Source organism: Adiantum capillus-veneris, chromosome 21, assembly GCF_014529385.1.
Source record: "Adiantum capillus-veneris isolate H3 chromosome 21, ASM1452938v2, whole genome shotgun sequence".
Classification (NCBI taxonomy): Eukaryota; Viridiplantae; Streptophyta; class Polypodiopsida; order Polypodiales; family Pteridaceae; genus Adiantum; species Adiantum capillus-veneris.
In genome coordinates, this window is record NC_140951.1 from 99,028,737 (window position 1) to 99,046,571 (window position 17,835).

The window sequence follows — 17,835 nt, forward strand, 5'->3', positions numbered from 1 at the left end:
TGCTAGGCGGTGCTACTCAAACCACAGCGTGACAGGTTCTGGATAGGGCAACAGGACTTGAGAAGGGCAGCCCCTTGCCCAGGGGGAGGTCGATGAAGCAGAGAACTTACTGAGGGAGCTAGGCTTTCCTACTCAGAGAGAGAGAGAGAAAGAAAGAGAGAGAGAAGGAGCTCAAAGATCGCCTAGCCCAAAGAGGCTGCCACATGTAGAAGGGGCAAGTGCAAAGGGCCGGCTCGTTTCAAGGCCGACCAGGCAAAATCAAAGGCCAATGGGAAGGTCCCATGGAAAGTGAGAGAGAGAGAGAGAGAGAGAGAGAGAGAGAGAGAGAGAGAGAGAGAGAGAGAGAGAGAGCATAAAAGGCAATCCGAGGTGAAGGCAAAGGAGAGAAGGCTGGTGGGAGCTGGACAAAGATAGTCTCAAAAGAGCAGTGGAAGGGGTGGCCTTCCAAAGGGTAAAAATAAAGGAGAAAAAGAAGTAAAAATAAAAAACTGCCAAGGGGCATTAATGATGTCGCTAATGCAACCCCCCCCCCCCCCCCCCCCCCCCCTTCAAGCGCAAAAGAAAGAGATAGAGAGAAAATGAAGCCAGAGGCAGCTACCTCCTCCCAAAGTTACCAAATGTGGATGCAAGGTGGACCAATCAAAGCCCAAATGCCCAAATTGAAAGGGGCACCCCTATATAAACCATTTTTGAGCCATTTTTCATGCTTTTATCCAGAGTAGGCTTCTTGCCAGGGCCTTGAGCCGGTGAGCCTGCAGAGAGCCAAGATAGAGAGTATGCGTGAGTTCTTAGGCTGGCTTTTTGTTGTGCCCGCAAAGGCCCAAGTGCGTCTTTTTCTTTCTCGGTGACCATGTGGGTGCGCCATTTGATGTAGATGAGTTATAAAGAGTGTTTGAGCAGTGATGAGGCCTCCATTGTGTTTCTCTTGCTATCGTTTCCCCTTCCCCCCTTCTCTTTCTCTTGCTTTGGGATTTTCCCTCGGTGTCGGCGGTGTGGATGTGTGTGCCCCCCGGACCGACGGTGTTTTGTGTGAGAGAGTGAGATTGAGCGGCTGTGCATGTGTAAGGGTGGAGACAGATCGTGGCAGTAGGCGTGCATTGTGTGGTGGATTTGTCGAGTGTGTGAGCAGTGGAAATTGACCAGGCGGTGGTCTGCTAGTGAGAAGTGTGTTTTTGAAGGTGTTTTTAGAGAGGATAGGGGTGATGTGGATACCCTGAGCTATAAAGAGACCCTTGTGTTTGTGCCGGGCGTGTTTCCCCATTCCCCCTTTCCATCTTCTGGTGCCCCCACGGAGGAGTGTGTTGATGCTCCTAGTTGATGTTCAAGCGGTGATTTTGGTGATGCCAAAGGTGCGGCCTTTGAAGAGAAGGTGCTGCTAGTGATGGCTTGGATGCGATTTCCCATTTTCATTGGGGTGGAAGATGTGGAAACTTGGCTTCAAGACTATGGATTGTTCGTGCTGGAAAGCTGTCTATTGAGAGAAGACGGTGCGCTATAGGTGTTCTCGCTCCTAGTTTGTGGTAAAGCAAGGCTATGGTTCGATGGCCTGCGTGATGAAGAAAAGGTAGATTGTGAATCCCTAGAGGCGACTTTTGGAAGAAGATTTGTAGCGGATTCCCAGCTGGATGAAGTAAAGCAAAAGCTGGACGATTTGAAGCAAAACATGGGGGGTGATTTTCAAGCATTTGGGTGGGAGCTCAAAGCCCTTTGGGGAAATTGATTAAGGTAACTGTTGCAGAGGTAGAAGGGCCGGTGTTTGAAGCGGACAAGAGCAGTGCTAGAAGGGCAGGTGGTTAAAGCCGGCAAGCAGGTGGTGCTTATCAACCTTGAAGGTCCAGATGAAGAGGAAGAGCTCAACGATGCTGGAATTGAGTGCATGGTGGGTGAGAAGGGCAATGCGGAGTCAAAGATAGAGGTGTTTCCTATGCAATTAGTGCACTCTATAACAGGTGATGCGGGTTCCAAGGCGGTGTCCAAGCTTTCCAAGGAGCTTTGTGAGTGGTGGTTGAAAGGAATGGTGATCAAGGCAGTTGTGCAGTGGGCCGTTGAGAAGGTACATGATCTGCTAGATGAGGATCTAGATTTACATGGATGGGAAGGTGGGTCAGGTATGTCAAGAGTGTTGGTTGAGCATGATGGTGAGCACGATGGTGCTCTATTTGGTGTTCTTGGAGGTGCTTTATTACGAGCGGGCAATTTGCGAGTGAATGCTTGGAGTGGTAGAAGTATGATGCTAGCAGTTTGGCTATGTGCCTTGGTGTGGCACTATACAAGGGTGTTACAGGTGGATGGAGGAGACCAATGCAAGGTGTTTGACCTAGGTAGATGACTATAGGTAAATCAGGGGGTTGGGAAAGCCACTTGAGCAACAGCAACGGGTCACAAGTGCCAGTTTTGTACATATGCTAGGTAGTTTTGCAGTGTATAGAGTGTGTGGTTAGTGTGCATTTTTTTAGTGCAATAAGCCTTTGTGTGGTTGAACATAAATGTTCAACGAGGGGGTGGTCAATGATGGTGCAGCCAAAGCTATCCAAGCTGGAAAGTGGTCTATGCCAAGCAAAGGTTGCAGGCAGGTGTAGTGCAGAAGGCTACGGAAGGTACCAAGGCCCTGGGCAGCCAAAGGGTAGCGGGAATGTATGTCTAAAGTGGTTTTTAGGTCAAAAAAGCTTCAGTATGAGCCCAGATGGGATAGCAGATGAAGGTATCCAAAGTGCCGATCAATGCTTTGGAATGTATTGTTCAATGTGCTCTAGAATTCGGTCTAGAAAACTCGTCAAATGGAGCCCTGGTGCTCAAGATACGAAAGTTCAAAGTTACAAGGTTTAGTAGATCCCCAATAGACAGGGTAGATGGCGGCACGTGGCCCAGGATGATGTTAGTAGATTCATGCGTAGAGCTTGAATTATGGATCATGCATGTCTTCTCGGATTACCAATTGGAGCTCTGTCCACCTGACCACATGGGGAATCGTGCCATTTGGCGTCTTTGGGGCCTCGACAGGGTTCAAGAAAATAGAGCATGCCGAATGGAGTTGGCAAGAAGTCACGGTACGTGATTTTGAGTCTGGAGCACCGAGCTATAGCCTGGGGAAGATTGGGGCAGTTGAAGGGGAAGTGTCTACAGATGAAAATTTTGGTCACCTCCGATCGCAAGCCCGGGAAATCTGAAGTTCCGCGAGTACGGGGGGTTTTAAAGTCATGAGCCATGTTTGTTGGCTGGAACTTATGGCTTGGGTATTAGGCCTTGGAGCAGCAAGTTATACTTGCTTGAAAGTGGCAAAAAAGGGAGATCTTTTGAGGCTTGCAATGGGGATTCAAAGGGGAGTCAAGGGATGGGCGTGCCATGTGGCATCACTTAGTCCCACATGCCCAAGACAGGTGGGAAAACGGGGTCTATAAGACCTAGTAGTGGTTCCCATTGTGGGTATCCAAAGGGGGAAGAACCCCTCCCGTGGTGGTTGGCTAGGATGTTGTGGCGGTGGCGCGCAGCCCTGCTAAGGCGAAGTGTGGCGGTCTTGGCCGGCATGGGGTGGCACCAACGGCACGCTCGCAGTGTAAGGGATGTTGTCGACAATTTGTGTGGTCAAAGATGATGTCGCAGGCACCCTTAGGGGTCTGTTCCCGTGGGCGGTCCTTAGAGGCCCCATTTCTGAAACCCTAGGGGGGAGGCAATAGCGACCTCGCTAAAGCCCCCTCCCCGAGGCATAATAACGGAGTAGTCCCACGCTGTCAATGAGCCACAGAGAGAGAGAGAGAGAGAGAGAGAGAGAGAGAGAGAGAGAGAGAGAGAGAGAGAGAGAGAGAGAGAGAGAGAGAGAGAGAGAGAGAGAGAGAGAGAGAGAGAGAGAGACAGAGAAGGATCTCAAAGCTCGCCTAGCCCAAAGAGGCCGCCACATGTACAAGGGGCAACTACAAAGGGCGGGCCCGTTTCAAGGCCGGCAGCCAAGCAAAATCAAAGGCCAATGGGAAGGTCCCATGGAAAGTGGGAGAGGGAGAGCATAAAAGGTAGTTCGAGGTGAAGGCAAGGTAGAGAAGGCTGGGGGGAGCAGGACAAAGATAGTCTCAAAAGAGCAGTGGAAGAGGTGGCCTTTCAAAGGGTAAAAATAAAGGAGAAATAGAAGTCAAAATAAAAAAATGCCAAGGGGCATTAGCGATGTCGCTAATGCACCCCCCCCCCCCCCCCGCTCAAGTGCAAAAGAAAGAGAAAGAGAGAAGATGAAGCCAGAGGCCACTACCTTCTCCCAAAGTTACCAAATATGGATGCAAGGTGGACCAATCAGAGCCCAAATGCCCAAATTGAAAGGGGCACCCCTATATAAACCAGTTTTGAGCCATTTTTCATGCTCTCTGCCAGAGTAGGCTTCTTGCGAGGGCCTTGAGCCGGTGAGTCTATACAGAGCCAAGATAGAGTGTGTGTGTGAGTTCTTGGGTTCGATTTTTGTGCAGAGGTGTGTGCCTCCAAAGCCCCAAGTGCGTGTTTTTCTTTCCTAGTGACCATGTGGTTGCGTCGTTTGATGTAGATGAGTTGTAAAGAGTGTTTCAGCAGTGGTGAGGCCTCCATTGTGTTTCTCTTGCTGTCGTTTCCCCTTCCCCTCTTCTCTTTCTCCTGCTCTAGTGTTTCCCCTCGGTGCCGGCAGTGTGGATGTTTCTGCCCCCCCGGACGGTGTTTTGTGGGAGAGACTGAGATTGAGCAGCTGTGTGCATGTGTCAGGGTGGAGACAAACCATGGCAGTTCGCGTGTGTTGTGTGGTGGATTTGTGGAGTGTGCGAGTAGTGGAAATTGAGCAGGTGGTGGTCTGCTAGTGAGAAGTGGGTTTTTGAAGGTGTTTTCCAAGAGTAAAGGGGTGTTGTGGATACCTTGAGCTATAGAGAGGCGCTTGTGTTTGTGTCGGGCGTGTTCCCCCATTCCCCCTCTCCATCTTCTAGTGCCCCCATGGAAGAGTGTGTTGATGCTCCTAGTTGACGTCCAAGTGGTGATTTTGGTGATGCCAAAGGTGCGGCCTTTGAAGAGCACGTGCTTCTAGTGATGGCTTGGAGGGGATTTCCCATTTTCACTCGGGTCAAAGATGCAGAAACTTGGCTTCAAGACTATGGATTGTTCATGCTGGAAAGCAGTCTATCGAGAGAAGACGGTGTGGTACAGGTGTTCCCGCTCCTAGTTTGTGGTAAAGCGAGGCTATGGTTCGATGGCCTGCATGATGAAGAAAAGGTAGATTGCAAATCCCTAGGGGCGGCTTTTCGAAGAAGATTCATAGCGGATTCACAGCTGGATGAAGTAAAGCCGAAGATGGACGTTTTGAAGAAAAACATGGGGGGTGATTTTCAAGCGTTTGAGTGGGAGTTCAAAGCACTTTGGGGAAATTGATTAAGGTAACTGCTGCAGAAAATGCCAGTTTTTTAAAGTTGAGTAAATTCATGGATTGCCTACATGAGGAAGTACGAGATAAGGTGGAGATAGATGGCCAGGTGTCGTATGAGGAGGCAGTAGATCTAGGGAGAGTGCAGACCAAAACGAATTCGAAGAAGCGTGAAGCTAGGCAGGGTTTGTCAGGCGATGTGATGCCAAGGTAGTGTAATGCGGTGGTAGCCGAGCCACATGTGGTACAAAGAGAAGTGCAAGTGCGAGAAGAACCAATGGTTCTTTGGCTACAGAGAGATAGGATGGTTCCTATGATGAAGATTCCGGCTAGAGCACTTCCAATTGTGGAGGAAGTGCAGGTGGTTCCAGAGTGGACACATGAAGTGCTGCCAAGTTTGAGCGCGGTTGTAGAAGCTCCATTGATGTGTGCGAAAGACCAAAGATTGCGGTTTGCAAACGAGGTCGAAGCGGTGAAGCTAGAGGAGATTTTTGAGCTTGAGATCGAGGAGGATATTGAGTCAAGTGACAATAGCTCTATGGATGCAGATACGAGCTGAGAGACAGAGTCATCTCAATCCAGGGATGATGAGTTTGACCTCTTGCATGTGAGTAGAGAAGCAGTAAATGTGTGCAAGGAGCAGCATGAAGTGCAAGCCAAGGTGCCTAGTGAAGGCCAAGTGAAGCGGTCTAGGCCTACATATGGTGAAAAGCAGGTAAAGGTGATGTGTGGTGCCGTGCTAATGGCCATGTTGGTGAAAGTAGCTGTGGAATGTGCCATGGTGGTGCAACAGGTGCAGAGTTTTTCCAGGAGCAATAGACCAATCATGCCTTTGGAAGAAGACAAGGATGATGCGGTAGAGGACAAGTTTCTCTCTTCCTTGGCAGAGCGTGATGCAGCGATAGAAGGGCAGGTGGATGAAGCCGACATGCAGGTGGTTCTTATCGGCCTTGAAGGGCCAGATGAAGAGAAAGAGCTCGAAGATGCTTGAATTGACTGCATGGCAAGTGAGAAGGGCAATGCGATGTCAAAGACAAAGGCGTTTCCTATGCAATTAGTGCACTCTATGACAGGTGATGCAGGTTCCAAGGCAGTGTCCAAGCTTTCCAAGGAGCTTTGTGAGTGGTGGTTGAAAGGAATGGTGTTCAAGGAAGCTGTGCAGTGGGCCGTTGAGTAGGTACAGGATCTGCTAGACGGGGATCTAGCTTTACATGGATGGGAGGGTGGGTCAGGTATGTCAAGAGTGTTGGTTGAGAATGATGGTGCTCTATTTGGTGTTCTTCGAGGTGCTTTGTTACGAGTGGTAAATTTGCCAGTGAATGCTTGGAGTGGTAGAAGTATAATGCTATTAGTTTGGCTATGTAGTTGGTTATGTGCCTTGGTGGGGCACTATACAAGGGTGTTACAGGTGGATGGAGGAGACCAATGTAAGGTGTTTGACCCAGGCAGATGACTACAGGTAAATCAGGGGGTTGTACAACCCACTTGAGCAACAATGGCGGGTCACAGGTGCCAACTTTATACATATGCTAGGTGGTTTTGTAGTGCATAGAGAGTGTGGTTAGTGTGCAGTTTTTTAGTGCAATAAGCCTTTGTGTGGTTGAACATAAATGTTCAACAAGGGGGTGGGCAATGATGGTGCAGCCAAAGTTGGTCCAAGCTGGAAAATGGTCTATGCCAAGCAAAGGTTGCAGGCAGGTGTAGTGTAGAAGGCTAGGGCAGGTACCAAGGTCTTGGGCAACCAAAGGGTAGAGGGAATGCATGTCTAAAGTGGTTTTTAAGCCAAAAAAGCTTCAAGATGATCCCAGATGGATAGCAAGTGAAGGTATCCAAAGTACCAAGTCAATGCTATGGAATGTATTGTTCAATGTGCTCTAGAAGCCAATCCAGACGGCTTGTCAAATGGAGCCCTGGTGCTCAAGATACGGAAGTTCAAAGTTAGAAGGTTTAGCAGATCCTCGACGGACAGGGCAGATGGGGGCAGGTGTCCCAGGTGATGTTAGTGGATGCATGTGTAGACCTTGAATTATGGAGCATGACTGTCTTCTCGGATTGCCAATTGGAGCTCTGGATAGCAAGTTATGGCCAACTAAAGTTTTGTTGGGGGCTAGGTTTGGTGCCCACCTGACCACATGGGGAATCTTCCATCTGGCATCTTTTGGGCCTTGATAGGATTCAGGAAAATAGAGCATGTTGAGTAGAGTCAAAAAGAAGTCACGGTGCGTGATTCTAAGTCTCTAGCGCCAAGCTATAGCCTCGGAAAGCCTGGGGCAGTTGAAGGGTGTTGGAGGCTCGCCATAGCATAGGCAATCTCCCACAAATCTATCAATCCGGAGAGAGAGAGCATGACCCGGCTAGGGCTTGGAGGCATCACACAAAGAATGTGCGAGAGCGTCATCGGATGCAAAGATTGAGAGGATTCAAGAGCGTGCATCCTCCAATGCAAATAGAAATCATCCCAAATCAACTAATGCTAATCGCACATCAAGCATCAATTTCAAGCAATCATCTACACACATCATGCAACGAAGTGAAACACACTCATCTTGGAATCTCTCAAGCACAACTCTAATTACATGCATTGACGATTAAGCACGCAAGATCACATTCAGTTGGCCACCCCAACCATGCCCATCATGGTGTCCAAATCAAGTCACACATAATCAAATTAAGCTCAAGGCTTCTTAAACCTACACACACACAAGCACACCATTAGAGGACAACTCTAATCCCTCAATCACGAGTACACCCACTCCGCTTAATCGAGAGAGTTAGATAAGGACTCCACTAATCGTAGAAGCTTAGCATAAGTAAGAGTTAGATTAGAGAAGATCAACACTTCAAAACAATGAAGGAAAGTAGAGAAACATGATTGACAACATAATGAAGACTAGATTAATTAAGAGAGGATTACACTAATTACATGTGATTAGCACTAGCCTTCTAAGCATGGGCATTAAGCTCAAAGGCTAAGCCATCAAGACCTCCTCTAGGGAGAGAGTTCTCAAAAGGACCACTCAAGAATGACCTCTCATTAAGCATAGGGCTCTTTTATAGTTTTGGGCCTCAAACCCTTCAACTATGGGATAAAGTGAGCTCTCTACCCTAGACTCATACAACTTTGAAACTCTTAAGTGAGCCCAAGCCCTATACAATGAAAAGTAAATATTGTGCACTATGGCACATCCACAACTTGGTGCATAAATGGTGTAGCCTGTGTTAGCCGCTGCTAACAAAGGGGAAGTGTTTGTAGATGATTTTTTTAAATCTTGGTCACCTCGGATCGTAGGCCCGGGAAATTTGAAGTTCGGTGAGTACGTGAGGTTTTAAAGTGGAGAACCATGTTTGTTGGCTGGAACTTATAGCTCGGGTATTAGGCCTTGAAGCAGCAAGCTATACTTGCTTGAAAGTGGCAAAAAAGGGAGACCTTTTGAGGCTTGCAATGGGGATTCAAGGGATGGGCGTGCCATGTGGAATCACTTCGTCCCACATGCCCAAGAGAGGTGGTAAAACGGGGTCTATAAGACCTAACAGTGGTGCCCACTGTGGTATTCAAAGGGGCAAGAACCCCTCTCGTGGTGGTTGGCTATGGTGCAAGCCCGTAGGGCGCTGTGGTGGTGGTGCGCAGCCCTGCTGGGGTGAGAGTGGTGGTTTTGGCCGGCATGGGGTGGCGCCAACGGTGCGCTCGCAGTGTGAGGGGTGTTGTCGGCAGTTGGCGTGGTCGGATGATGATGTGGCAAGCACCCTTAGGGGTCTGTTCCCGTGGGCGGTCCTTGGAGGCCCCATTTTTGAAAGCTAGGGGGGAGGCAATAGCGACCTCGCTAATGCCTCCCTCCCGAGGCATAATAAGGGAGTAGTCCCACGAGCAATGAGCTAGAGAGACAGAGACAGAGAGAGAGAGAGAGAGAGAGAAGGAACTCAAAGCTCGCCTATCTCAAAGAGGCCGCCATGTGTGCAAGGGGCAAGTGCAAAGGGCAGCCGAGCCCGTTTCAAGGACGACCAAGCAAAATTAAAGGCCAATGGGAAGGTCGCGTGGAAAGTGAGAGAGGGAGAGCATAAAAGGCAATGCGAGGTGAAGGCAAGGGAGAGAAGGCTGGTGGGAGCCGGACAAAGATAGTCTCAAAAGTGCAGTATAAGGGGTGGCCTTCCAGAGGTTAACAATAAAGGAGAAAAAGAAGTTTTTTTAAAAAAATGCCAAGGGGCATTAGCGATGTCGCTAATGCACCCCCCCCTGAAGTGCAAAATAAAGAGAAAGAGAGCAGATGAAGCCAGAGGCCGCTACCTCCTCCCAAAGTTACCAAATGTGGATGCAAGGTGGACCAATCGTAGCCCAGATGCCCAAATTGAAAGGGGCACCCCTATATAAACCATTTTTGAGCCATTTTTCATGTGTTTTACCAGAATAGGCTTCTTGCCAAGGCCTTAAGCCGGTGAGCCTACAGAGAGCCAAGATAGAGAGTGTGTGTGAGTTGTTGGGTTAGCAATTGTGCAGAGGTGTGTGCCTGCAAAGCCCCAAGTGAGTGTTTTTCTTGCCTGACGACCATGTGGGTTCCCCTTTTGATGTAGATGAGTTGTAAAGAGTGTTTGAGCAGTGGTGAAGCCTCCATTATGTTTCTCTTGCTATCGTTTCCCCTTCCCCCCTTCTCTTTCTCCTGCTCTGGTGTTTCCCCTCGGTGCCGGCAGTGTGGATGTGTGTGCCCCCCCGGATCCACGGTGTTTTGTGTGAGAGAGTGAGATTGAGAAGTTGTGTGCGTGTGTAAGGGTGGAGATAGACCGTGGCAGTAAGTGTGCGTTGTGTGGTGGATTTGTGGAGTGTGTGAGCATTGGAAATTGAGTAGGCGGTGGTCTACTAGTGAGACGTGTGTTTTTTAAGGTGTTTTTCGAGAGGATAGCGGTGCCGTGGATACCATGAGCTATAGAGAGGCCCTTGTGTTTGTGTCGGCGTGTTCCCCCATTCCCCCTCTCCAACGTATTTAATGAGATAGGATGCGGAAACTACATGGGCGATGATGTAGAGGGAGGTGATATTGCATGTTCGTACAAGCCTTCTAGCCTCTAGAAGGCGATACGTACACAGACTGTAGTTGGGTTTCATTCTCTCTCTCTCTCTCTCTCTCTCTCTCTCTCTCTCTCTCTCTCTCTCTCTCTCTCTCTCTCTTAATTACACACACAAAAAACCATGCATTCACAGGTAGGCAATTGTTGCAACTTAGCATGCAAGATTCAACTGAGAACATTGAGTGTCAAGTTCAACGAGGTGTAGTTATGTGATGGGCTTTGATTGGGAGTTGCAACATTGAAAGTGCATACCAAGGTGCAGTTGTTCAGTGTGATGCAGAAAATGACGCCTGGAGGCGCTCTCCTTCCTCTAAAATTTTAATCTCCACTATATGTAGTATAAATGGTTAAAGTAGATGGTGTCTAAAATTTTTCATATGCATGTTTTCCAAGTGTCTAAGCACAAATCATTGTGTTTTATGAGTGGATATTTGATTGCTTGAAAAAACATAGATTTTGTGTAATCCTACATACAAAATTTTGAAATTCACCTTTAAATTCTAGTTTTGAAGATGATAAAACCTACAAAGTTCAGAGAAAAACATTCAAACACAGTACGGTTGTCGCAAATTTTCTCATATGTCGGTTTTTAAACTTAGGTTTAGTGTAATTCTACTTATAAATTTTGCGATTTAGTGTTATATTGTATGTTGCCACAAATTTTCTCATATGTCGATTTTTAAACTTAGGCTTGTGTAATCCTACCTATAAATTTTGAGATTTAACATTGTATTGTATGTTGCTACAAATTTTCTCATATGTCAGTTGTTAAACTTAGGTTTAGTGCAATCCTACCTATAAATTTTGAGATTTAGCATTGTATTGTATGCAAATGCTCAAAGCAAACTTAGTTTTAGTGTAATCCTTTTTATTAATTTTGAGATTTAGCTATAAATTCTAACTTAAGGGTGAAAAAAAACCCCAAGTTTAACACAATCTTAGTTACAAATTTTGATATATACAGCTAAATCCTAACTTGAAAGTGAGAATGCCACATATCCTAGAGGAATTTAATGTAAAAACCTTCACATATCATTGAGATTTTTCTCCGCTTCCTGCCTTTGCTAGCTCGGATTCTCTCATGCCACTTTGGATTCGTGCATGCCGCCTTGGGTTCGCTTGCCTTCTCGCCAGTCTAAGAAGAATTCGCCAACTTCAAGAGTCGGAACCAAATTTTCTCTCTCTTTAAGCACAAGTTAATGGGATTGAGGTACAGATCTGACATGCAGGACTTTTTTTTACTCCAAAGGTTAAAGATTGGAGAGAAAATATGGTTGATGTCAATGACGTGGCCGCATGCATTCAAGCGATTTTTTATTCCAAGGTGAACATCAGCTTTAGTAAAGAGGTGCAAAAGTCTGCTTTTTTTCTTTGAACTTCAAATGGTTCAAAACTCTAGAAGTTAAAGGTTAAAGATTGGAGAGAAAAGATGGTTGATTTCAATGATGGGGCAACAAATGAAGGTGAGCTTAGCTTTAGTGCAACGGTACAAAAGTCAATTTTTTTTCATTTTTAACTCAAAACTCTAAAAGCTTCAAAGCTTCAAAGCCATGACACTTGGAGTCCGTCTCCTTCCTCAAAAAATTTTAGTTGCATTATATATAGTATAGATATAGATGTTTATATGAGCCAACAAGAGAATCTTCAGCATCAAGAAGAAGTCTTTCCAACAATGTTTTCAAGTCCGCGTAAGAACACTTGACTCACTACATCTTAGAGCTTCTACTCCTCAAATGGCTTGGACAAATAACCATCCATTTTGCATCCCACACGCTCATCATAAGTTGCTTGAATAACATCACCTATCATTACTAATATCGGTCCATGCCAACCTTTATCAAAATCCTTATCAAACTCTTTTAGCTTGTGAATGTTCCGTTTTCAAAGCAAGTAGGACCGCGGGGCTTGGCCCCTAGGCAAGGCCGGTTAGGCATGCATGTTCAAGGGCTCTTAAAGATGGTCTGCGTGCCAATAAGAGGAAATGGTTGGGTGGAGATCAGTGTTCGAGAAAAATGTGTCTCAGTTTCATATTGTGCCATTTTCAATGTCAAAAATGTCGGTTGAGGACAAGGGGGAAGGAGAAATTAAATCCCAAAACAAGAAAAAATAGTGTAAAACCCCAAAAAATAAACCTAATTTTCTAAAATTTCCTCTTGGCAATTTCAAGGAAAGGAATTTTGTATGTTTGGAAAAATGATTTTTCTCAAACACTGGTGGAGATGAGCATTCATCGGTTCCCACTCCTTACAAAGTGATTTGGTTATGAGGAGGAGGGTCTTGAATTCAAAATAGTTTGCATATGTATGCTTGCAATGGCGTGGTTTCTTCTAACCCTCTTTGCCTAGGGTAGAGAAGCCTTTTTGGAGTCACTCGAGGAAACATTTGTCATATTGAGGGGATTTTATAGATTCGTCACATTTGGAATATAAGGATTGCATTTTATCCCTCGTGAAAAGGCAAATTAAATAGATATAAATATTGATGTTTTTCAATTTGATTTAAATGCTCAATTTCAAGAAGTTTAATGTTTGATATTTTTTTAATGTTACAAAAACCCAAGACCCAATAATTGTTGCTTTTCAAAAATCCAAAGATAAAACACATAAGCAAGAGTCCAAGTGTATTCCACATTTTGTCTCTAAATTGAGAGGCAATTTATGACTTTTTGTAGTCACCTATCTCACAACAACTGGCTCCTCTACAAGACATAGATCTCTCCTCACAAGGGAGTTTCCTTCAATGTAATCATCACAACAACGTTATTGTATACTTTGTGCTTCATAACAACTAATTTCAAATGCATGTCTTCCAGAAAAATCCATAGGTTAATTTGATAGATTGGCAATGGTTGGTATCTTCTCTACTTCTATGCCATAACCTGCACGTTTGTTTCCCATCATCAATCTTGCACAAGGGCATACAAAGCATCACCAAAGAGACTCAATCATCGATAAAGATACATGTAGGACAAATAGCCGACGTGGTTGCCCCAGTTGGTCATGGAACCTCCAAAAATTAATCAACACCTTCATTGTCCACCTCCGGATCCCTGATGCAACCAAGTATTTAGAGACCCAAGGAGCTTCCTTTCATGAGGGAGGCAGGCTTGGAGAGTACTCATTTGAAAGCAAAATTTAACTTAGATAACATAAAGATCTTATTAGCAAGGGATGTGGCCCTAAATAAAAACCATAGATAACATAAAGATCTTTCTATCAAAATCATGTACATCTACTACCGTGCTCCATCAGTATCTTGTCCAGTACACAACTTTTTGGACTTTGCTAATGTCTATGATTACAGTATTACATCAAAAGTATAATTTTTATTTCCTACCTTTTGAAAATCTAAAGCAGCACTTAGTATTACCAAAATATATACAAAGTTGATAATGCTCTGTTAGTCGTTCTCTTTGAAACGTTGGATTTTCTTTGTTTCTTATTCGTTGGAATAATCTTGCTTGGTCTTTAGAACTCCTCGTTGTCATGTACTAGAGAGAGTAATGTAGGCTCACATGACATTTATGAGAGTTTGTTGCCTCTTTTTAATGGTGGAAACTTGAATGTAAATTCCAATGAGAAAATGTACAATCTATGGGGGTTTCCAATAATGCTACAGATCAATCTATTAATGATGCATATCTAGATGTACTTGATGTGTAAAGGGTTGAGAATGAACGCTAGAGGTATGTCAAAATGGCTAGTACATATTTTGCATGGAAGTAAATTGGATGCACCTATGTCTAGTCGTACTCGTTCAAGTTCTCACCGTGTATCTTATGCGTCATATTGTTATGCTTTGGCTATGTCTCATTTATGTGATGTGGAGGAACCTCTATCTTTTAATAAAGCACAAAATTCAAGAAATTGGATGGTTGCCATGCAATCAGAATATGATGCACTTATAGAAAATGACACATGGGCTTTGTGATTTTCCTTCTAGAAAAAAGGCCATTGATACAAAGTGGGTTTACAAGTTGAAACTTATCGTATGACTATTGTTTGTTTTCTATGTGCATAGGCAACTCATTTTGGATGGGATGTACATCAATCAAACATTGTTACTGCTTTCTTAAATGGTGATATATCTGAGGAAGTTTATGTAATGCAGCCCGGAGGTTTTGTCAAGAAAGGACAAGAACATAAAGTATACAAATGTCAGAAAGCTTTGTATGGGTTGAAGCAGACTCGTTGTGCTTGGTATAATAAAGATGATACTCATTTAGTTGATCGAGACTTTTGTAATAGTTCAACGGAAAGCACTTTGTATGTTAAGAGTGAGGGTTATATATTTCTTACCGTTGTTCTATATGTGGATGATTTGTTGATTACTAGCCCGAACAAGACACATATTTCTGAATTTAAGGCTGATTTTAATGCTACTTTCAAGATAAAAGACTTGGGGGTTTTGCATCATTACTTGGACATACAGTTTAAGCAGTGTGATGTTGGTATTACCTTGTGTCAAACACGTTACATAGAAACATTGCTATGTAAATTTGAACTGAAGGATTGCAAATCTATTGTTACTCTCATGGCAACAGATTTGAAATTGAGTCTTCATGATGTTGGTGATCCTACTAATGTCACTCTTTATCAGACTATTGTTGGATGCCTTATTTATGTATATAATACGAGTCCCGATATTCAATTTCTAGTCATAGAGGCCAACAAAATTATGTATAGCCCAAGGTCTAGGCATTCGTAGGCTGTCGAGAGGATTTTTTGCTACTTGAGTGGTACTTTACATTTTGGCATATTTTATCCCAAAAGGAGTTCATTGCCGCCAGATTTACATGCTTTTTCGGACTCACGTTGGATTTGTTGTTAGGACACGAGTGTCCACGAGTGGTTTCTGTTTCATGCTTGCCAATTCATGCATATCATGATTGATCAAGAAGAAACCTATTGTGGCCATGTCCACTTGTGAAGTTTAGTACAAGAAGGTAGTCTTCACAACTACAATTGTGTGTGTATGGATCAGATGCATTATGGTTGATTTGGATGTTGGACAGGACACTGCCAACATCATCTACAGTGATAATCAAAGCGCATTGGCAGTTGCAAAAAATCCAGTTTTTCCATGCTCGCACAAATCACATTGAGATGCATTATCACTATGTTAGAGAGAGACTCTCATAGAGAGATCAGTTTTGTTTATGTACCAAGAAGAGACAACATTACAAATATTTTTACAAAGTCGTTGTCTCATGAGAAGTTCAAAGCTTTCTGCAAAGCTTTGGACTTACTCCCCTTTTTGGATTGATCGTTTATTCAAGGCATGGTACTTCCCTATACACCATGTGCTATCTCTTGTTCATCGTATCACTCCCAAGGGAGATTCGTTACCATATATATGTGGTAGTGATGTGTGTAAACACACTTAGGACCATCATGGTAGGTTTTTTTTCTCATGCATTGTATATACGCTCATCATTCTAGGGTTAACTTATCTTTCATTTGTGCATTAAGAAATATACACTCTGTTGTGTGCCTTGAGCTCTCCAAGCAATGGGTGCTTCCCTGCACCCCTATTTCCAACATATGGATTAGTGTAGTCTAAGAAAATCAAAATATTGGGAGCAAATATTAACTTATCCTCCAAGTACAGCATCAAGGATGTCCTATGACGTCTACAGATATGTAAGAACATTAAGAGTTGGCAGCAATTGTGTTTTCATATCAATTTTTTGCATCAATATTTCTCTTTCAGAATATTCTAATGTATATATAGCTACAAGGAAGGAGGATTCATGTGGCTAATTTTGAGTTCTTTTATTAGCATTAATCCATCAAGACACTATGAGTGTGTAATTTGAATCTAGATTTGATCATATATAGGATCCTATAAGGCATTCAATTTAGAGGTAACATGCAGTGGTAAGGGCACCAAGTTTAAAGAAAAGGGATGTAGGTGTACTTTTGGTGTATCCATGATTGGGCACACTACAACATCCATCAAATTGTGGTGCTAAGAAGTTATAGGGATCACACTAACGTAAGCAAATGTACTCCACAACAGGCTCTTCTTCTATTCCTATGATGGAAATGGCCTTTAAATTTGAGAATAGCAGAATTAAGAGAATTAGAGTGAGCATTTTTGTGAGACTACTTGGAGAGCATAGAGGGCGAACTTAATTAGTAGTAGCAACATAACCAGAATACTTAATTAACTTGGCATGAACAATACTTTTGCAAGAGAGAGAGTTTAGAGAACTTGACAATAGTTGAGAACCGGATTTTTGTGGAGCCAGTCCCCCCTCCAATAGGCTTTTGTATTATAGATTCTCCCATCAAGAGAGACTTGGTACAATACAATCTTTGTGTTCCTTGTGACCTTGGTGATGCAATGAAGATAGAAAGCTTCATGCATCACGAGAATAACATAAAATTTTTAAAATCATTAACCATCCCTGGCCTCAATCCCAAGGCCTTAAACACATTCAAAGGTGGAGAGAGATAATGGGGAATGAGGTTAGGGAAGAGTAAGAAGAAGAAGCATTCAATAGGAGAAAGAAATAGTTCCTCACTTATCATCATTCTTCTTGCTTAGCATAGCATAATAGCATAGTAATGAAGATGAAAAAGATGGCAAGCTTAAGCATTGAAGCATGGCTCTTGGTTGGATTTGCATTCCATAGCCAAGAGTGTTGATGTAGGCTCTCAACTTCTCAACAAGCTTGGAGAAGGAGATGGAGCTCTTGCACTTTGCACTTCACATAATGAGAGAGAGAGAGAGAGAGAGAGAGAGAGAGAGAGAGAGAGAGAGAGAGCGGGAGAGTATATGGATGCCCAAATCAGTCCCCCCCTCTCATGCCTAGTCCACCTCTCTCTCCCTCTCTCCCCCCTCCTCTCTCTCTCTCTCTCTCTCTCTCTCCCCCTCAAAAAACGCAGCCGTTTTTTGACCTAGTAGACAGCAGTCCACTCTTTTGATCATAACTTCTTCATCCGAATTCCGATTTGGGTGATCTATAGCCTCAATCGAAGAGCACAAAGTCCTCTACGCATTGATGTAAAGACATAAATTTTCAGAGTTATGGAAGGCATTTCTGTAGCAGCATTTCCGAAGTGAACAGGTTCAACAAAATTGATTCTCATCTCCTATTTTACATACAATGTCTTCCGGCACTCGCAAGGGTTCTTCTTCTTCAACAAGGTCCACAACCATTTTGGAAAATGATCCAAAATCTCCTAAGTGTGGAGATAGCAACACAACCACCCAACCAACGACATCGGAAACCATGATCATGGCGTACTTGGTATCATTGCAAGAGACCGTAAACAAACAAGGCGAAGACTTATGAGCACTTGCAATGGAGAATGGCACACTAAAGGTACTTGTGGTTGAGAATGAGAATCTCAAGAGGACACTTGAGATGCAAACAACACGTTTGATGCAACTTGAAGATGAAGTCAAGGAAT